General features: G+C 47.6%; 1 long non-coding RNA gene and 1 other non-coding gene across 9 annotated transcripts; one reads left to right on the plus strand and one right to left on the minus strand.

Moving 5' to 3' along the window:
* Positions 1 to 3,241: 3,241 nt before the first annotated feature.
* Positions 3,242 to 21,541, minus strand: LOC130141247 (uncharacterized). Of its 8 annotated transcripts, XR_008819036.1 has the most exons (9): positions 21,451 to 21,541; positions 20,647 to 20,698; positions 19,987 to 20,185; positions 19,497 to 19,616; positions 17,212 to 17,269; positions 16,920 to 17,026; positions 14,266 to 14,410; positions 5,922 to 10,641; positions 3,242 to 5,119 (listed from the first exon to the last, which is right to left on the minus strand). It is a non-coding gene; the product is annotated as an uncharacterized LOC130141247 (long non-coding RNA). The 8 variants fall into 8 exon arrangements; XR_008819032.1 differs by lacking the exon at positions 16,920 to 17,026 and having other exon boundaries at positions 5,922 to 10,617; positions 14,270 to 14,410; positions 21,451 to 21,534; XR_008819031.1 differs by lacking the exon at positions 16,920 to 17,026 and having other exon boundaries at positions 14,270 to 14,410; positions 21,451 to 21,534.
* On the plus strand, positions 8,569 to 8,642 carry TRNAR-UCU (transfer RNA arginine (anticodon UCU)). The gene has a single exon. It is a non-coding gene; the product is annotated as a tRNA-Arg (tRNA).
* Positions 21,542 to 21,758: the final 217 nt, after the last annotated feature.

Below are 21,758 nucleotides of genomic sequence, written 5' to 3' on the forward strand. Positions count from 1 at the left end.
GTGAGTGGAGAGCTAAAGGAATGGGGCAGAGAACAGGGTTTTTACAGGCAAGGATGAAATGCAGCTGACATCAGCAGGCTGTGAGAGAGAGGGAAAAAACTGGACTTAATCACCTTCAGAAACAAACTTACAATCTGATAAAAATGATTCCCAGTTAGTTAGAGATAATACAGCTAATTTGCATGAGAGGTGTGATAGGGACAGGCTTGTGACTAAGAATCCTATCAAGACTCCAGAAATACTGGCTTCATATAAGCTTTCCTCTTTGCTTTTCAGTGTTCCGGGAATTAGTGAAACTTGAATCCTCTTGATGTTTTGTTGGCCAGCTATTTATTATCTTTTGGATGTGATTGATCTGGATGTGCTGACAAAAAGCTGCTTGTCTTTAGCAGCATCTTTGATGCCATCTTTGTTGTGCTGGGTGGAATATAAAAACATTTCTTCATCATCCTCTGGTATACGTGCATCATGCAAAGCAGAAGTAGCTGCACTTTTCTGGCTAATTTAATTTTTTTTCTTTCTCACTTGTATTGGAAATAGAAGCCTTTTCTGTAACTATCTTGTTCTACCTGGATAGAGATGCGTATATACATTTAATTTCCCTGTAGGCCTCTAAATTAAAGGAACTTTTCTGTGAGGAATTAGGAGGAAGAACAGGACTCCCAGCCTCCCACCTGTAGAGGCAGAGGAACTATCTGCAGGCAGATTTGAGAGCTGTAATGCTGAAGAGGGATAGGGGCTATGAAGATGAGACATGGCCACTTGGTCCTTTCTGCTTAGGCAGAGCTCAGCGATGCAGCTGACAGCCATGAACTGGATCTGCAGAGGCAGCTTGGTCCTGCTGTCTGACTAAACCTCCTTAGAGGCTGCCCTTTACTTTCCCTATGTGTTAGACACCTCTTAAAAAAAGAGAGAGAAATAACACAAGAACCATAAATTAAAGCAAAAGCTAGCTCAAGGCCATAACAGAGGGTGTTGTTTATGCATTTTGCTTCTTGTTATGCCCCAGCATTTCTTCCACCTGCCTGTTATGCGTCTGCATGGCAAACCCCGTTAGTCACTGGTTTGTGGGAAGCTGTGGAGCAGCTCCGTGGCTTCCACGTCAGCATCGAGCAGCAACTCCCTCGTGTCTCTGGCCACAGCTGCAGCCCCGCCAGAACGAGGGGCTTTCCACGTTGCGTTTTGCTCGTTTTGTCTTTGACACTTTTCCCTTCCAGTGGAGGAAAAAAAAAAAAAACCCACCCCAAACCCCAACAAACAGATTCCTGCGAGGAAACTGCCTTCGAGGGGCTGCCTGCGTGCTGGGACCCCGGCTGGCAGCTGCGGGAGGGGCTGTGTTGTCCCTGCGGGGTGCGACACGGCGGCGGCGGCCTTTCTGCTCTTCCTGCCCTTCCCTTCGTGCCCTCCCCACCGTGCGGAGCCCCGGCCGCCGCCACTCCCATGGAGACTCGGGCAGCCGGGCCGCCCCGGGCGGAAAGGGCAGTCCGCGAGGGGACAAAGGGAGAGCGGGGAGGGGTGGGGAAGCGCCGGAAAAGGGGGAGGGATCCAAGGGGAAGAGGCCTGAGGCGGCCTGAGAGACCCCCAGGACCCCCGGCCCGGTCATAGGGAGCCCTCTGGAGCGAGCAAGAAAAGCGTGGCCGGGGCTGGCTCTGGAGAGACCCGAGTTGGCCGGAGCGGTGTCCGGGCGGGTGTGCAGGGGACACAGGCAGCAAGAAAATACCAGGTTGCTGGAGGGAAAAGAGAGCTGAAAGCAAGAGCTGGGAGCAGCAGAGGTGGCTGCAGTTCCTGCAGAGGTGGCACAGGTGAATCCATCAGGCTGAGTGACAAATGTAAGTGATAGACAGGATTTGGGTTTCCAGAGAAATCCTCGTGAGTGCGGGGTGGGGTTTTGTTTTGTTTGTTTTTTGTTTGTTTGGTTTGTTTGTTTCTGTTCTTTTAAAGAGAAAAGAGACGAAACCTGAAGCACTGTGGTTAGGAAGAGCCAGAGGGTGGAGGGATTTGGCAGAGCTCGGGCAAGCCAGTTGCAGAGCACTGGCTGCTCTGCGGAGCGGAGGTGCCGGGGAGGTGGCACTTCCATGGTGTGCCCCAGGAGTGGCTGGGAGTGATCAGTCGCACGTGGAGAAATCAGACAGTGTGCCCGTGCTGTCCCAACAGAGTCAGGTATCCACGGTAAACTGAGGCACAGTGCCTCCACTGCAATTCATGAAGCACAGGGGTAAGATGGCAATTTGCAGCTAATTAAGTCATTTTAGGGGTAAAATACTATTTTTTTTTTTGTAAGCAAAAATAACATGATGCTTTGTTAGAATTAGGTAGATGAACATTCCTTGGAAGAAATGAGACATTCCAGTCCCTTGACTCTAAAATCTGCCCTGAATATATGTCATGGATGGCTCTGCCCTGCCTGGGGACATCAAACTCCCATCACACCTAAAAGCTTTTTGGGTCTTGTGATGCTAGCAGCTTGCGTAGATTGCTAATACCAGTTTTCTGTGAAGACTAAAGAAAGAGGGACTGGTTTTGCCTTCTGGATGCTTCAGGTCATTGTTCTATAGACTCTGGAGCAGAGATTTCTTAGAAACACCATCTTGCGGATGAAATTTGGTTGTCTGTGTGTAATACCTGTGTGCATGGAAGATGGCATGTATTGATGGCTAACAGTGGGAGCGCACCTAACCTGCTTTCTAGCAGACTGTTTCTAAAGGTGTGTTGTCATAATCTCTGCTAGTTTGGATCACCCCACGATGCATCTGTTTTACAGGCTGAGGAAGATTAGGGTCAGAGCGTCCTCCCTGCTTAAGCATGTGCCTGAGAAGTGTGTTATTGATGTTGCCACTAATATAATCATATTAAGTTTTGGAAAGTCCTTGTAGGTTAATGAGGTGGAGGATTTTATTCTTGGTTTTTTTGTGGTAGATGTTTCCAGGGCTGGGGTCTGGAAGGTCCCATCTCCTCTGTTTGGGGGGCTGTGGTACCACCAATTGCACGGTTGGGAGGAAAGATGTTGTTGTTGTCCCATGTGTTGATTGCACGGCTGGGAGGAAAGATGTTGTTGTTGTCCCATGTGTCGTCCGTCTGTCCCTGTCCCTGTGCCCGTCCCCCCCCCCCCCCCCCCCTCAAGTTTCTGACTTGATCTCCATGTGTTGGATTGACCTTGGCTGGACACCAGGTACCCACCAAGCCACTCTTTCACTCGCCTTAGTAGGACAAGGGAGAAGAAAAGATGTAAAAAACCTTGTCATTCAAGATAAAGGCAGTTTAATAAAGCAATAGCAAATGTGTGCATGGAAGCAAAGGGAAACAACAGGTGTCATTCTCTACTTCCCATCAGCAGGCAATATTCGGTCACTTCCCGGGAAGCAGGACTTCAGTATGCACAGCAGCTGCTCTGGAAGACAAACGTCATAAATACCAAATGCCCTCTCTTCCTTCTCCTTTGTCCCCTCCCAAGACCTTGCCCACCCCAGCCTACTGGTGAGGGGGTGGAATGTTGGAGACAGCCTTGATGCTGTGTGAGGACTGTTCAGCAGTAGCCAAAACACTGACGTGTTCTCACCACCTTTCTAGCTACCAATACAAAGCACAGCACTATGAGGGCTGCTGTGGGGCTCAGGCAGAGCCAATACACTGCATCTGCTGATGTGAGGTAGCATCTCCAATGGCTGTTGAGCTCCGCACCAGCTGTTTGCTGCTTTGCATGTGGCTTCGCTCCTGAGTACAGTGTTGGCTTTGTTCCTAGTGCCCAAGTGAGAGCCAAAATGAGGTGTTCCACAGTTAGACCAAGCCATTAGGGATAGGGTACCAGTCAGATCTCATTGCCATTAGTTGTCCCTGAAGAGCTGGTGGTGTGGATGGCCAAAGGGACTTATGCATGGTCTCTGGCCCCTGCTAAGATGGCAGCAAAGATGACCTTGGCCACCCCAGGTGCTGCTAGGCTGGAGCTCAGCCCTTCTGGGTGTGCCAGATAGAACATAGTGTTTCCTCTGCAGTGCCCTGAGCTGGGAGCATGGTCTATGTTGCCCACCTGGCTTGGAGTGTCCCTCCCTCCTGCAGCCATTTTGAGGATCCCAGCTGAGGACACATTCTCAACCTCTTGGGTAAATCCACCCTTGCTGGACATCCGTGTTGTTCCAGGTATTCCCTAGCTACTTGCTTCTGACTGCTTGCTCAAGATCCCCATCAGGGATATGCAGCTGTGGGTGGTGACATGACAAGGGAGACCCAGGTAATATTCCTAACTTCCAGCATCTGGTCTTGGCCAGCTTGCTGTGCTCCATCCAAAAAACAGGCCAGAGGGGAACACTGTGGTCAATGACTTCTAAATCAAGTGCTCTGTAGGCAAAAGGTGTTAGATTTGGGGTTTCTACTAGGGCCTTCCTTTTCTATCATTGCCTTGGCATCTTTTAGTCTGTGTTTATGCTCAGCTTTGTCTGTGTGGCATCAGTCTCTCAGTCCTGCAGTGATTTTCACAACACCAATTACAAGTATGGGCCATAAGGTATCTTTGCTTGGGCCCTCATATGGGCTGGTGTCAGTTTTAGTTTTCCACTTTGTAGATGGGATCCAACCTGCTCCTCAGAAGTGTCAGCTCCTCACTCTCCTTTTTGTACCCTGGTGATTATTACTTCAGCCCCCTGACAGGAGCTAGTCATGCCCTCGTGCTTCACCTATTTTATCTGGGATGCAAAAATAACTCTGGTGGGGACTAACTCCCAGCAAAATATAAATCAACCAGTTGTATATATCTTAGTCAGATACTAAGATGACAGTTGAGCTGCTTTTTGAAAGAGCATCCCCTGTAATTCAACTGTAAGCTTGCAGAAAATCAGCCACTTGCTGAGTTGTGCCGTTGCCCAGCAAGCTTAAGCACAGCCACCAATGCCAGCCCATGGCACCGAAGGCAAAAGCTTCCAAAACTGACTCTGTATCTCATGATGACAAGTGCATTTTGCTCCCCCTGATAATGAGTCACTGATGAACATCTTTAGATGAGCCCAGTCACAGTCCTGCAGACAAAGTGAGGCTCACAAAGGCACTGGAGGGTTTGAAGACACGTGTGATGTGATGGTCAAATCAAGGGCAAAGGTACCTGCCTGTGATCTGGGTGCTTCTGATGTGGCTGGCAAAAAAAGAAAAGAGCAATAAAGAAGGCTCTATAAGTTTAGGAAAAAGACAAGAATGCATCTTGCAAATTGTAAGGATTTGGAGAAAACCCTTCCCCATTATGAACACCCAGGTTAAGGGGCTTCATGGCCTGCAAGCACGCAGCTTCTAAAGCTTTATCCTTTGCTTGGTGCGACGGGCTCTCTGGTAACTCTGGCAGGAGGTTTTATTAGGTAATAGGGTAGATGTATCTACTATAAAACCTTTAGCCATGGATACCACAAAACAGACCCAGCTCTGATATGGATTTTCTGCTGCTGTTTACATAGGTGTACGAAGAGATTTTTGAATCTCTTAGCACTGACGATACTGCCCTAGAGCAACTTACTGTGAGGTTTTATCTTACTGCTCAAGTTAATTAACACGTGCTTCATCAGCCATCTTACTGCTTAAGTCTTTGTCTTGCAAAATGCCTTTCCCAGCTGTTTATAAGGTAGTACATTATCTTGATTCACCCTGGTCGACTGCATCCTTGCTCACGGTTCATGTCCAGCAGCAAATAATTATTTGATGCTGGAAGGTGGTCAGGGATGAGCTGGGGGCCAATTTGAACCTTGTTTGGACCCCCTGCAATTTTTTCATTCCCATCACACTTCTATGTGCTGGAGATACTCACATTATAAATGCCGCCCTCACTGTATCTAAAGAGGGATATTGCTTTTGTCTCACAACATGCTGCCCAGCTTACTGAATTTCTTTGTCATCTCTTCCCACAGAAATGTGTGTATTGGCATCCCCCAGCACCCAAAATAACCTACCTGCGTCTATGCGGTTCACTCCAGTCTCTGCTTTCCAAGTATGTCATGTATGGGGATAACGGAGAGACAGTCAGTTCCTTGGGGAAGACTGGCCAAATTATTAAACATACAAAGGCTTCTGGCAGGTGGCCTGAGGACTTGAAAGTTGCACATTGCTTTCTAGCATTCACTGGGGAGCATTTGGTACTGTGTGGCCCGTGGCCATGTCCTTGTGCCAGCACAGGCAAGTGCTGGGATGAGGACAGGGAGAAGGCAAGAGGGCTCTGGTGGCACTACTAGCAGTGCTGCTGATCAGGGCATGCTCTTTGGGGGTGCAGCCTGTGGCACATCCATTTCCCTGCAGTGAGTGGTTTTCCCCATACCTTCGTGGCTGGAAATGTGTCATGTTCACCAGGACCCGCTCAAACTCCTGGACCTTTTCTGTTTCTGGTGTAATTAGGGCTGATTGGAGCAGGCTGTCCTCCAAATGTTGAATGCTGGTTGGCTGGTAAATATTTGGGCATGTGTGCTGCTGGGCTACGTGTTACCCAAAGACATACGAGAGCACAGGGAAAGGCAGGTTGCAGAGCTGCAACAAGGCCGCGGTCCAGCTCCAGTCAGGGGGAATGGGGGTTCTTTTGAAACTCATCTGCCCTCCGACTCCCATAATGCAGGTGCCCATAAAGCCACAGTCATTCTTCTGAGGTTTGCGCAATTTAATACTTCATCTCCAGAGTTTCTACTTGCTGGCAAAACTGTTAGTGACTTCAAAATAGGCACTGCTTTTGAGGTGCAGCTTCCCAAAATTATGTTAAAAGGAGCTGGTGTGACGACACCACCTTCTTTCCATGAGGAATGCACATAGTGCAGCTACAGGCTGTGTGAGATTTTTTTCTTTCTTTCTGTTCTATATTGGTGCTTTATAACTTTGTCTAAGATTTATTACATGTAATTTTTTTAAGCACAACCTTTGTTCACCCTCTAGATAGGTGTTTTCTAGGCTTTGAGTTTTTTCAATGTACTGGTGGGATTACAGCGCTTACACTGGCACTATAGTTGGTTCACAAAGTAATTTATTTCAAGAGTTACTGATTTACTGGGTATCTTTTACAGCAGGAGGGGTTTTGTCTGATAGAAGTTAAATGCCTTCTTTCTTTCCCACCACTTCTAGCTGGATTTTACTTGTCAAGACAACTGTAAACCTTACCAAGGCCCCAGAGCATCAGTAAAAGGAAAACCGATTTCTTTGGGTTTGCTTTAGACGTGCTGAGGTTGTAAGTGCTGTGTCTCTTCTCAATAGCACCATGTGACTTCACAACCCGATTTGTGTAAAAGTTCTTCGCTAGCCAAGGAGGGAGACAAAGATGCTTATCATAGAATTCCCAAGGGAATTTGTTCCTTTATATTTTACCTATGTGCATAGTGGTGCCCCAGGCTAATGCATGGAGGACACAGATACAGCGGAAAGCAGGGATTATATATGTGACAGTACACTTCTATAGAGCAATCACATTTTTTCATGTTAAGGGGTGGGCTAATCGGTTACTGTTGCTTGTATAAGCAGTATGTACTTGTCCCTTGGAGGGTCAGTATGTGCTTGTCCTGTGTAGGTGCTACACACATATGGTCAGTGGCATGATGATCTTCATTGGCCTCAATGGCTGTCCCGCACAGGTAGTTAGTGGCAGGGTTTATTCTGGACTCTGGTCCATTGCAGTTCTGGCCGTGGTTATATGCCTGGTTCCTTTGAAAGGTGAATTATCTATTGTTTTATTTTTGGTACGGAGTGTTCTCAGCTGTAAGAGCTGGCTTAGGTTGGGTCTTCAGGTCACACTGACCCCGAGGTACAAGCTTGTAGTTTCAGGGAGTGTTCATTCTTCTGAGCAAGTTGTATTGCAGTTAGCATGTCTCCTTTCATGTTTGTACCTAATTAAGAGCATGTCTGGGAGTAAAAAATACTCTTAAAATTCCTGCAGTTTAGAAATGCAAAATGTGTTTGTTCACAGCAAGGAATTGTGTCACTGGGTTCATAGCCACTGAGCTATTGGATGTAAAAGGATATTTCCTGTTGGTTTGATTTCATTTTAATTTTTTTCCAATGGAAGATGCACATAGAGAAACATAAACCCCATGATTGACAGCTTGCTTAAAATAAACCCACGATAGCTGCTTTTTCTTTTATTCCTCTGCTCAAACCACAGGTTTCTGCATTTTTTGTCATGACAGAGCTTTCTTCCTTATTGTCAGCGTTCAGTGTTGTAAGCTAAATCTTCTTTTATCTTTATCTCTCTTGGCTTCTGCAGTGAGGATGCTGTGATGGTGCTAAGGGAGTTGCAGCAATTGACTCTACTCCAGGATTTAGCTCTGCCCTCAGTCGAGCTAGAGATGCTGCAGAGAGGTTGCCAGAGATGCAGATACAAGCCTGCATCCAGGTTTTTGCTGCATCCCTGCTGCTGAGAGAGATACAGATCATACCCAGAATTATTGCCAATCACTGTGGAAGAAGGGGATGCCTAGAGATGGTGATTTGTAAGGGAGTTTGAGCTGGGCAGCAGATTTTCATGCTGCCTCAGCACCATGCCATGAAAATAAGGTGTTGAGACCCCTCCAGTGATGCAGGAGGTGGGGGATTTTTCAGTTCTGGTGCCGATGTTGTGCTTATGGTGAGGTCTCTGTGGCGCAATGGACGAGCGCGCTGGACTTCTAATCCAGAGGTTCCGGGTTCGAGTCCCGGCAGAGATGATCTCCAGCCAGTTGTCTCTTTTCTTTTAATGCATATTCCTTTATAGGTCCCAGTCTGTTCACCCCTGAGGGCTTCAAATGGGATGATAATGACTTTTCACGACACCCTCTCTACAGCTGATGCATGTAACAGTTGTGTGTTCCCCTTCTATGGCATTTCTCTTTCATCTTATTCCCCTTTCCTCGTATCTTTTGGTATCTCCTGAATATCTAGGTGTTTTAACCCCACTTGTTCCCCCAATACTGCTCATGGGTCCCATCTTTGACACCTTCTTAAAAGAAATACTGTGCTTTTCAGTAGAAATCAGGTGGTTAGGCAGTAGTTTAGAGCCTTCTGTTGATATTTCCTGTGATAAATGTGGTCATCGTTTTTCAAATGTGTGCCAAAAAAATGTTGGTCTACATTCTGAACTTCTACCTTACAGAAATTCTTTGAAAATGCTCTTATTTTTCATGTTTTTACTTAGAAGGTTCATGCTTGGTGGTAACCACCTCCACATTGCCATGGGGTTTTATCTTCCTAAGTAGCAAACTGACTCTTCTTTTTCTTTCACAGATGTTCTAAGTTATTAGTATGTAACGTCCTGTGATGTCATTGTTATCGGGAGTGAGGAAGAGAAGAAGGTTGCTACAGGTGAGTGCAGCAGTGCTTGGTAGGTGAATGGGTTTCAGTGGGGGCTACTGGAGGGCTTTTCCAGGCTGCTGCGGCTGCTAGTCATGGTGGAGAAGTGCTGAAAGCTGGAGGAAGGGTGCTCGACCTGGATGTATCATATACTCTTCAGAGAGAAATTTCTGTGTGGCGTGTTGGAGATATTTGATGTACACTCAGCTCTGGAGAGCCAGGCATGCTGCTTGGACTAGTGAAGCTTATGAATAAACATAGAAGATGTCCTTGGATCTGCCAGGTCCAACTCACATCTGGGTCATTGTAGGAACTGCTGATTTGTCTCCTCGGAGCTTCCGGTGTTGCTCTGCTTTAGAGAAGTGGAGAACACTAGAGAGCTCACCAGAAGGGGACTTCTCCTTTCCTCAGCTGATACCTCAGTAACCTGGGTACCATTTGCCATTGGTAGTGGTGGTGGGGAAAGGTCCTTCTGAAGACGTGTTCATAGAATGCCTTTGAGACATCTGCATTAGGATGAGAAAAAATAATGTACTAGGAACGCTTTCTTCCCTTCCTGGTCTATGGTTAGGTAACTCTCTCCCACATATAGGGTATGTCAAGGGTGGCAACCTAAAACAGGGCTGACCTAGGTAGCAGCATCTGCCTGGTTGCCTCTTTCAGATCCAAGATAAAGGGAAGCTTGGCTCTATTACTGGGCCACTTCTTCGCAGCTGCATGACCTTCATTGGCCATTGGCTGTTCTCCTGGCCCTTGTCTATTGAGAAGCAGCTTTCTTTGGGTTTTGAGGTGCAGTGCAAAATATAAGTTGACCAAGTTAATGCACCTTTCTTCCTTGGTGTCTCCTCATTAGATTCTGCCCTCAGGTGTCATGTTTGTCAGTGACTGCCTGTGCTCACACATATCTCCACAGGGACCCAGATCTCCATCCCTTTGTCTGTGCTTCCAGCCGCTTGTATACCTCCCTGGAGAGGTTACCTTCAGTGCTCAAGCCTTATTCCACAATTAGGGCATGTCATGATTTCAATTCGGCAGAAAAATGTTCTCATTTGGGTAACCCAACGCTCTCCTCCTGAACCTTTCAGGCTATGAGCATGCTGCATTATATCATTGCATGCTTGCCAGCACCAGATACACTCCCATTGACCGGACTTCTCTGGTGGAAAAACAGTCCATCTCTATCACAGTAGCTGGCAAGCTTGGCTTGTTTCTTTTTCTTCTTTTTGTGTCTGTGCAAATGCTAGGGCTCAGCCTGTTTGGAAGACTAGACACTGGTGGTGTTTGAAGTTCTGCAGCCTAGTTCCATCAGTTCATCGTGACATGGTGTCATGCCCATGACATCCGGGGAGTGTCCTGAAAGGGCAGGAGGAGGTTGTTCTGAGAAAGAGAAAATATGTGGACAGTGAGCATGGGTGTCACACACACAAAGTAAAACTTGGTAGGAATAAGGGGAGAAAGGATAGGTTCTGCAGAGATCTCTTGTAGCCTTCAACAAACGGAGAATGAAATAATGTGCATTTTCTTTTTAGGACAGAGGCAGCTACATGACTGCGATCCTGGTCTAGCTGCTGTAACACCACAAAGGGTCGGGATTCGTCTTCCACCATATGAGTATATCTGGAAGGTGCCAGGGCCTCCATCAGGCTTCGTGAAAGCCTGGCCAAGTCCCCAGGGTTATGTGGACAGCTCCAGGGTGCCTGGCGGGGTTCAGGTGAGCCCAGCTAAAGCCCCAGGGTTTCTGGAGGGTGCCACGAAAGAAAAAAATCTCTCATTTTTATATATATTGAAAATTAAAATTAATTTATATAAAGAAAAGGATTTTGAAATAAGACTGTTTATCTACTATATTATCTAAAGCACTTATGAGTCTTTTATGAGGGAATTAAAAATAGAAGAAAGTCTGAATAGAGCTATCTACACTTACTATGTGTTACACAGGTAAGTCTAAGTAGATATTATATATAAACGTAAATAGATACCCAAGTCTAAGCAGGTATTTACACTTGTAACTACACATAGATCTAGGCCTAAACATATCTAGTCTGAATAACTATTCTACACAATATGTGTTAATCTATAATTGCAAGTGTAAACAGAGGTAAGTCTAAATAGATACATGGGAGACCATGTGGGATCAGAACGGCCCTGCCCCTAGTGACAAGCCCAACCTCTAGAGACCTGGGATGTAGCAGGGTGTTATGGGGCATTAAAGGATATAGGGGGGTGGTTACAGGGGATTATGGGATCTAGGGGGTTGTTATGGGGCATTACAGAATATAGGAGGATATTACAGGGCATTCTGGGATATAGGGGGATGTTAGTGGAAATGATGTCATATAGGAGGTTATTATGGCCCCCTATATCCCAGAATGCCCTGTAACACCCCTCTATGTCCCAACATCCCCCCTAACACCCCCCCTTAAATCCCATAATCCCCTATAACAGCCCCCCTATATCCCTTAATGCCCCATAACACCCCCCCTCTATCTTGTAGTGCCCTGTAACACCCCTGGTTATCCCATAATCCCCTATAATGGCCTCCTATACCCCATAATCCATGACCGATAACACACTTTGTCAGAATTCTGCATTTTTCTGAAATGTCCACAGGTGCAAGAATTACAAAGAATTAGAACATTGGGATTCAGAGGCAGACAAAGAGGTGGAAAAAGTAAAAGTTTAAAACTAGGGAGCAGAAGCCAGCCAGTGATGGACAAAGGCAAATCTGCAATGTGCTCGAGGACAGAAAGGGAGGAATTTCAAAAAGAGAGGGACCAGGGGCTGTACAGAAAGAGGCAAAGAAGGGGGTGATAGCAATGGGCCACAGGGCAGTGAGGAAAGAATGAAAAAGTAGGGGCAGGAAGCCAGACAGTGATGGAGAAAGGGTGGGAAAAAGACCCTGCTCCCTTGCCCCACCTTCCATCCCTGCCACGTACTCTGTATCGCTTCATTCTGCTAACATCTCACTTTCCTGTCACAGGGAATGGCTGTGAACTCAAGGGGTTAAATTGTGCAACAGCTCATAATGGCTTACTTGTACAAGGAAAAACCTCGTATGAGCTTTCCCTAAGCCACATATTGACACCACTTGCTTTTTCCTACTCGAAAAGTACAGTCCTGCAAGGTCTCTTCTATTTAAAAAAAAAAAAAATTAATGTTTCCAAATGCAAACAGAGCAAATGCACCCCTATTTCCCACAGCAAAACAGGATGCATCTCTGGGGAGGGCACAAGACTGGAATCCTGTGATGCTGCAGCTGTTCCGCTGCAGAAAAAGAAGGTTCAGAGGCTGCTCCAGCTTCTGAGCTTCCACAACAGCAGCTTTGGGCTCCCTGACCACAGCTGCCAAGGAGTAAGAGAGCTCTCAGAGAAGGTCTGGCAGCTCCTGGCTGGTGTTTGCACAGCACACAATACAGTCCCGCCTGCATTTCCGTCCTTGTGCCAGCTGGGTCTGCAGAAGGGACACCTGAAAGAGGAAAGACCAAGCTCAGACAAGCCAATGCTGTTGGAACTGTCTGCAGCTCCACAGTACTGGCTAATACAACAGCCCAACATTCTTGTGGAAGCTGAGTAAGCTCGGTTTTGCTTAACTAACAACTACAAAGTCATTCTCCTGAAAGCAAGCGGTGGAGTCATAGTGTACTACATAGTGTGTGGGTTAGTGTCCCATAACCCAGGGGAAAAGCATGTCTGACATCCTGCTCTTGTGTCTGAGCCCCAGCAACTAGCAAACTAGTTGTCCAATATAAAAGCTGAAGGGAAAATCTTGCGTTTCCCCTGTTCCAGCCCTATAGTCCTGCTACTTCCTTTTCTATTTGGTGAGCACAAGGACCGTTGAGCTGACTGGACTGACCAAATAGTGAGTCTCCCCTTCAAAAAGACTGTTACTATAGTCATAGAGCAAACACCCTAAAAATCATTCTTCTTGTTCCCTTGTACGGGGAAACAGTTAAAGAGCCATATAGATCTGTGCTAGAAAACCTAGGACATCTACTTACAGGTAGTACAGTAAAACTCTTAGTGATTCAAAACCATCCTTCCAAAACACAAGCTGAGGAAAAACTTGTGCTGTTTTTGACTCTCTTACTGTACTTACGTACTTTCAGCAGCACGTTGCTGGAGATAGAATAGAAGAGTTAATGTCTTCTGGAAGAATACAGTGCCCAAAAGAGACACAAACCCAGCATCACTAAACTTGCACCCGAATCCAGAATGTTAACTGTGTCCTCAGCAGGGTCAAAACAGTTTTGCAAATGCATGAAATTTATAACTATTACATATATTGTTGTGATGACTTCATGAAAATAAAAGGCATACCCACTGACTAATGTTCACTCTGATTGAATACTTATTTCCATTGAATTTTAAACTCGTTGGGGGGAAAAACTTGGGAAAACAACTTTTTTCTTGAAAGCATCCCTTTAGCAAGCATTGTGACCGCTCCTTGAATGGTTTTCAGTTCATCACTTCCCCTAAAGAATTCCTCAGTTAAGCTCATTTTATTATGCATGTGTGAAATAATTTTTTTTCTAGCCTGAAGTTTTCTTTTAACTTAAACGTAGATAGCTTAAATTGATATCACCTAGGCTCTCTTATCTTTATGCTACTCTTTTCCAATAGCCATGATGTTTTGTTCACCTCTCAGATGGGCGAAGTGTGTGGTTGTAGAATGGCAGTGCTTTTTTGTCTGTGGGGCACAAAAAAAAGGGTGTACTAGAACCCCACTGTTACAGATCTGAACGTTAAAGCTTGATCTGTTCAGGCATTCCTGCTTGGCTGCAATTAATCCTGGCCACAGAAAGGAAATTCTGAAGTCCATGCGTAGGTGATATTCAGATCAGTTGAGTAGCTTAGTAGCAGGCTACTTCTAGATCTAACAAGAAAAAAAGTTAACAGAATAGTGATTTGAAAAAAAAAAAAAAAAAAAAGTGTGTGTGTGTGAAACACCAGAATACAGTAATATTATCCAGAAATCCTGTTTCCTGTTTTTTTTGCATCTCACCTACATTCTCATTGTTTCTTCACTCCTTTCCTGTTTACGTAGGTGAAATGGATCAGCACTTCATCTGATAAGTTGTTTCTCTTCCCTTCCTCCTGAAGGGGAGGCAACTCCCTGAAACTCTTGGACTTTTTCATTTTGGCGATACCTTGATGGAGCAGATAGAGATAAGGAGCATTAGATGTGGGAGCTGGAGCAGTATCAGAAGACCGAAGCCTATTAAGTCTTTAGCAGGAGAGCACAGGACAGACAAAAAGGCAAATGACACAGACAAGGTATTGAATGGGACAAATATATGGGCCTAGAACAACAGAGGATTCCCAGCTGGTTGTGCAGACTGACACTCGTTTACAGCCTTTGATTTAAAGGCTTGTTAAAACGTGAATGCTCATCTTGGGGAGCTCATCTTTGGGCATGAAACAGAACATTTTGCTTCCTGCAGATCCAGGTTTCAAAAATGTTACATATAGCAATATACACTAGAAACCATAATTTTCATCAGCAGTGACCAAACCATTGTTAATTTTTCTCCATTGTTCTGTTATTGGTTGTTAAAGAAAATGTGTTTTGAATTAAGAAATGCGAAGTGCTGAAGCAGCTAAGTGGCAGAACCAGGCCTCGTCCCTAGCGTAGCTCTAATCCAAGCCTGGTTTAAAACCAAGTCCAGTTAATCGGTGGGAGAACAGAGAAGCAACAGATGATCAATTTGTGCACACAGGTGCTCTCAGAAGCACAGGTGTTTCTAGAAAAATTGGTATACGTGAATAGGAATTGCTTGTTCAAAGACTAAGTGTGCTTGAAGGAGTGTGTGAGTTAAAGCAGGCAGAAAGAAGATCAAGATCTGAAGCAGAGCCTGGAACCGAACAGATCAATCACCTAGGACAGAGTCATGCAATGGATTTGCAGAACTGACAGGACCAAGGAAACTCCTAAAACCTTCAGACATTGACTATGATCTACTAAGCATATATAAGCTGTGCTGCATCCCTTGGTTCTCTGCCAGTCACTGGGATGGTGGCCCAGCTCTGAGTTGTGACTCAGACAAGCCCAGTGGTACCCACGTCTATGTGAATTTCTCCTTTAACACCACCAGTCACTGGGGCTTATCTGCAAGACCCCACCATACACCCCCCGCCCCTGCACCTTGTGCCATGGGTTCCCCGTGCTGCTGTCTCTCCCTAGGTAATGGGGTGGGGGCATGGACAGAAAGAACCACCCGACTGTTAAAGCTGTCAGACGCAAAGGATTTAACCGTTCGAGCCACGTGGGTGCTTTTTGGTACGGAGGTAGCGGGTAATAGTGGCTGGGCTGCGAGCGGGCCAAGGGCAGAGCGAAGGGAACCCTGCAGCCGCAGCGAGCAGCTCGCGTGGTCGGGCGGCGACAACTGGGCCGAGATCCCGGCCCGCGCTCAGCACAGGGTCGGCGGAGCGCTGCTGCCACCTGGCGACCAAAAGCGGACACTGCAGCCCGGTGCCGCGCATGCGCGGTGGCGCCTCCCCCTCGCTGCTGCCGGCCGTTGGCCGCTGCCGTCCCCCGAGCACGTTGCCAGCGCGCGCTCGGCACGGGAGTATGGAGCTGCAGCGCCGCCGCAGCCCCGGGACAAACGCGGCCTGCGCCTCTCCACAGTTTCAATTCCCCCTCGCTCGGCAACGCCACGGTTCTGCCTTTGCGCGGCTCGAACCTGCGCACCCCGGCGCCGGGCCGCTTCTGCGCATGCGCGGGTCCAGCCCCCTACGCACCGGCGTCAGGCCGGCTCTGCGCGCGCGCTGCCCTAGGGTTGCCAGTCACGCCACTCCGCATGCGCCATGAACGGCCTCACAGCGTGCCGGCCGAGCGGCACTTGGGGGTACCGGCGGGTGAAAATATGGACAGAAGCCAGCAACCTGTGCTCGCAGGGTTGAAAGCTGACCATATCCTGGGCTGCATCCAACGAAGCCTGACCAGCAGGTCGAGGGAAGCGATTCTGCCCCTCTGCTCTCGTGAGACCAGCTTGGAGCGCTGCATCCGGCTCCAGAGTCCTTGGCAGAGCAGGTCCAGAGGAGAGCCACAAAAGTGATCAGACGGCTGGAGCACCTCTCCTAAGAGAGGCTGAGAGAATTGGGGTTGTTCAGCCTGGAGAAGAGACACTGGGGAGACCTTATTGTGGCCTTTCAGTACTTAAAGGGGGCTTATAAGAAAGATGGGGACAAACATTTTAGTGGGGCCTGTAGCAATAGGACAAGGCTTAGTGGTTTTAAACTGAAAGAGGGTAGATTCAGACTAGATAGTGAGAAGAAATTTTTTATGATGAGGGTGGTGAAACACCAAGAGAGGTTGCCCAGAGAGGTGGCAGATGCCCCGTGCCTGGGAACATTCAAGGTCAGGTTGGACAGGGCTGTAAGCAACCTGATCTAGTTGAAGATGTCCCTGCTTCCTGCAGGGGGGCTGGACTAGGGCACCTTTAAAGGTCCCTTCCAACACAAACCATTCTACGATTCTGTAAACTACCACTGTCATTCCAGCCACTGTGTATTTATATATACTTGAGGAAGTCGAAGTCCTTCACAACTGAAATTTTACTGTGAAAGTTCTGAATTGCCTTGAAATTCTCAAGAGCTTTTCTCCAAAATATCCCTTCCAGAGATACTGATATTCAGGTCCTGGACTGAACACCATACCTGAGGTTGTTTTACAGCAGGGCAGCAAGGTTTTGTAGAACAAGTGAGGCTGAGAGACTGCCCAGACACATTCTCCTCCATGTTCTCCCACATGCATGTGGCAGCACCTTCAGAAAACTCTTCTATTTGTTCCTGATAGTTCTAAACATCTCTAATAAAATTTCACCAATGTTCTCCCTCCTGAAGCACTGCTGCTGTTACCACAGATAGCAATGCAAAGATGTTCAAAGGAAATGGTCTGAAACACTTGGAAGCTAAAGGTCACAATAAGCAGGAAAAGAAAATACTTTACCATGTACATGGGACTGTTGGAAACTTTTTGCCAGTGCAAAGTGGGAATTTCCAGCTACCTGCAGGAGACAGTAATCTTTCATTAAAAGGCTTGAATCTACATAAATAAAGCAGTCATACCAGCAGTTGGATTTTCAAATCTTTGTTTGAATAAGATAGACAATAAGCAGCTCATTGTCATGGGTGATAATACCAGCAAATACTGTCCTAAGAGAGATATGAATTTCCCCTCTTCCTCACAGGCAGTCACGTGGAAAGCCATCATCACATACCGATGCTGACAATAACTGTTCTATGCAGAGTATTTCAGTGGACATAAAAATGGGAAGAAGGTGGAATTAAGACTACTGGGAAGGAACTAACTGCTGCTGTAGGAAGTACAAAAAGGTATCACAGAAACGGAGTGGAGACAGTAACTGAGAGGGTCAGCCGGCAGGGTAAAAAAACACTTAATGCAATAAACAATAGTGGTCCTATGTATGAAAACAAGCTGTGTTCAAAAATAAAGCACTAAACTTACCACAAACACACACACCCCCAAAAAACCCCCACCAAAACCTCCAAAATCCCCCAAAAGACAAAGGTAATTAGTATTTTAACCTTGAATATGAAAAGGATATAGATATTAGATGTCAGTCCTCCCTGACACTTGCTAGCAATCATACACACCCTCCCCTGGAAGATTTCAATGCATCAAGTTCACACGCTACATTACACCTTTGAATGTCCGTGCAAACCTATTGCATATGTTAACTGCGGACCTGATGAGAATGGAGATGCGCAAAAGTCCAAGTGCCTAACAATGGCCCCCAGAAATTTCCTAGTGACACCCACCCTTGGACCCTTGCTACCCACAGCACTCCCCTTTGAATCTTTCACTGGGGTGGTGGCCCAGCTCCGAGTCGTGGCTAAAGCAAGCCCAGTGGTAACCATGTCTGCGTGCATTTTTCCTTTACCAGTCAATATTGCTATAGTTGCCATTTAAATAACCGACTGAACATCAATTGTTACTAACTGATAATCATAGAGTTTCACGAAGATGGGTGTATACTTCCAATCTAACTTGCCACATGTGTGGTGGAAATCAAACTAGCCATATACTTTTTCCAGACAGGAGAAGAAATTGCTTGCTGCATGCAATACAATTTGATTGCTTTCAAAATGCCTCTCCTGGATGAGACTGTTTTCTCCCTGCAAGTTTCTCTTCCTCTCCCTTGATAATATAAGGAGCGAGAGCAACCGGTTCAGACCGAGTAATCCCAGTGGAGGCTGTCAACACAAGTAAGGCAGGAGGCCTACATGTGGTAACAGAGAATTGGGTACAGAAAAGCGGGGTTTGACCCCATACATTACATTCATCATGCCACAGCCTCTGAATACAGAAAGGCTGCTAAGTGACACCAACAGTAAGAACACTATCACCACACTTCTGTAACAACAGGAGAAGCTCTTGTACCTGCCCACTGTTCAGCTCTTGGCTTAGTTTAACCTTTCAGCTTTTAAGAACAGAAAAGTTAAATCTGAGTTACAACAAATCAGCAAATTTAGTTCATGCCAATACACAGAACTACACTATCTCCCAGAACAGATAATAAGGACCTCACGTTTTAGAAACTCAAAGTCGGGACAGTATTACCGTTACATTGCAACACTACCAGAATCGTTCCTGGTTTGTATTGAAGTACAACAGTAAGTCATAACATGTAAAAAGATGCAGAGGAGAGGTTTATGTAGCCAAGGACCACTTAACTCCAACTTGTAATTGATAAATCAACTGAAATCTATTAAACGGTTATGCATCAACACACACAAAGCAAACTTAGCAAGACACAAGTTTAGGCTTAAGGGTCAAGTCAGCGGAGCCTTCCCTGGAGCGAGGCTCCTTCCTCTAACCAGCTCAACCCATTGTCAGCCTCCTAGGATTTAAAGATGCAACCAAAGTCAAGTTTTGCCAGAGCAGCTGCTTGATTTCTAGTAGGAAAAGCCTGTTCACTCAGCAGCTTTGCTCCTGAAATGCATCAATTGAGTCCTTGTCCCAATTTCAGAGGGACTAGGCAAAGACTTGCCTCACAAAAGTACAGAGTATAATATATATATACACACACACAGGAGCTTGTCTGATCTGCCAGTGTAGTAGATTTGTGTCCTATAAACTCTTCAAGAGTTTGTGGTGTTTAAAACACTGTGAATCCAGCTGTCCCTTGCTCCCACAAATCTCATAGCAGGCATACGGTGATGGAAAGGCTATGAGAGCATCCATCCAAGAATGGCAGAATAGCATCTTACCATGTCTCTCAGCTTCTGAAGTCACACGATTGGCAGCTTTATCCAAGCATTGTTTAAACGGCTTGTGCTTTACGTCCTGCTGCTGCTCTCCTCTTACATCCATGGCACTGACGCTCAAATCTGAAAGCAGTGAGCAAGCAAAGCGGTTTATCAACACACATTTGTTATGGGCTGCAGCAAGCTGAGGAAGTGAAAAGACAAGAATCTTTCGGACAGCAGGGTGAGCACGTGCCAAACTGGGAGAGCGTGTACAGCTAGGGTCAAGTGACCGACAGAGAATAAAATGCACAGTGCAGCACGCTAAATGGCCCTCCCAGGTATGGGGTTTGGTTTGGTGTTCAAGAATGACCGTTTCCAACTTCCAAGAAAGCATTACCCTGAAAGGTAGACGCGCTTAAGGTAAAAAGCCGAAAGCAAACCCCTCAAAGCCCAGAACCATTTACAGGAACACAGGAGTTAAGCCTAAAATTGGTTGAAAGCTGCCTCCTACCTCTTCCCCCACCACCTTTCCCCCTTCAACATCAGCACATTTCCTTATGATCCCTTTTCACAAAAAGATGGAGGCCTGTGGTATCAGCTTGGTACCGAAGCACCACGATGCACTTGCTGGCTACATGCTCTCTTAGAAGGCTGACAGCTTCTCCGCACACAGCAGCTGAGGCTTCCAGTCTCTCTGGCCTTCCCACGCCCTGTGAAACATGAGGAAGGCAAAGACCGATAACATCTTGGGGGGGTCAGGAGGAAGTCAAGATGCACTACATTCAGAGCCCAACGCATTACCCAAAGGAATTACTACAACAGAACAAGAGGCAGGAATGATTGGTAGACAGGCAGATAACATGCATGGCAGCAATACCCAGTCAGACTTGCAGGACTTCCAGTCACTTCATCCCGCAACTTTGTTTTGAATTTAGTTAAAAGGTAATCAGATTCTTAATGCTCATTCTGCTTTTATAAATTCTGGAGAAAGGCTAACACGTGGCATTGGCATTACAGTCCAATTATTGCCCAAGCAGCAGCGCAGCACTCAGAAGCAGCAGGCACACGGAGCCTTGTGGGCCCTTGGCAAGTACTAAAAGTTATCCCTCCGTAGTCAGCAGTCCGACTTACAAGCGCAAGGCACACGTGGAAAAGTAACATCTAGACTGACCTTCAGTTTAGACCCCTTGATTTGTCAATGTACATTGTCATTCTGGATGAACCTAGGTACAAAGAAAAAACAAGAGCCCCATTTCACTGGGAAGCAAATCCAGAGGCCTCTTCCCCTCGGCTGCTCCGGCCCAGGAGCTGACTGTCACGACACAGGATCAGCGAGACACCTGAGCTGCTGCCTCCCACCCCTCCCCAGTAGTTAAACGCTTGCCCTTTGCAATACTTTTTAGAGAAATCAGCAGTCAGGGGCGAGGGGTAGGGATCCCGCCGCCGGCTTGCTTTTCCTTCCCTTGCCCGCTCGCAGGGGCTGAAGAGGCTCCTGAGCCGCCCCCCGCCACGGCGTTACCGCCGGCCCCAAGGCAGCCCCTGCGGCCCCAGCCCGCTGCCACGGCCCCGGCCAGCGGCTGGGGGAAAAACAAAGCCCCGCGCAGAGCTGCAGCGGCTGCTCGGGCAGCCCGGAGGCGGCGGGGGGGCGGCAGGGCGCCGCGGGCCGACCCCCCTCCCGGGCCCCGCCGCCGCTCCTCGCCTCCTCGCTGAGGTAGCGGCGCAGCTCCGAGAAAAAAAAAAAGGCAGCACCGTGAGGAGCCCGCTGAGCACCGCCACTGCCGGGGAGACGAGAACCGCCGGCAGCCCCGCGGGTCCCGGGCCGGGCCGCCCGCCTCAGCCCACCCGCCGCCGGCACCAGGCGCTCCCTGCCGCGGCCGAGCGCCCGCCAGCCACGTCCCCCCCGGCCGGCCGCTGCCCGACGGGGAGGCCCGGGCCCGCCCGCCGGCCCCCGGCCGCCCGCAGCCCGCCCGCTCACCCAGCGCCGCCGCACGTCCCGGCCCGAACGGCTTCCGGGCTCCCGGCGCGCCGCGCGGGCCGGCGATGAACCCGCCTCCCGGGGCCGCGTGCGCAGCCGGAAGCCCCGCCCCGAGGCGTCAAGCCGATCCTGCGAATTGGGATGGGGCGCTGGCCCTCCGTTTGGCTGGAGCGCTGCTGTCATCTAGCGAAAAAAAACCCGGGTACTGCAGCCAATCTAACAGACTGCACAGTTTATTATAGGAATGGCATAAAAAATAACAAATGCTGAGGAAGAAAAACAGCTGAGCAGATTTTTCTGAATTATGG

Source organism: Falco biarmicus, chromosome 19 (assembly GCF_023638135.1).
Source record: "Falco biarmicus isolate bFalBia1 chromosome 19, bFalBia1.pri, whole genome shotgun sequence".
In the NCBI taxonomy this organism is placed as follows: Eukaryota; Metazoa; Chordata; class Aves; order Falconiformes; family Falconidae; genus Falco; species Falco biarmicus.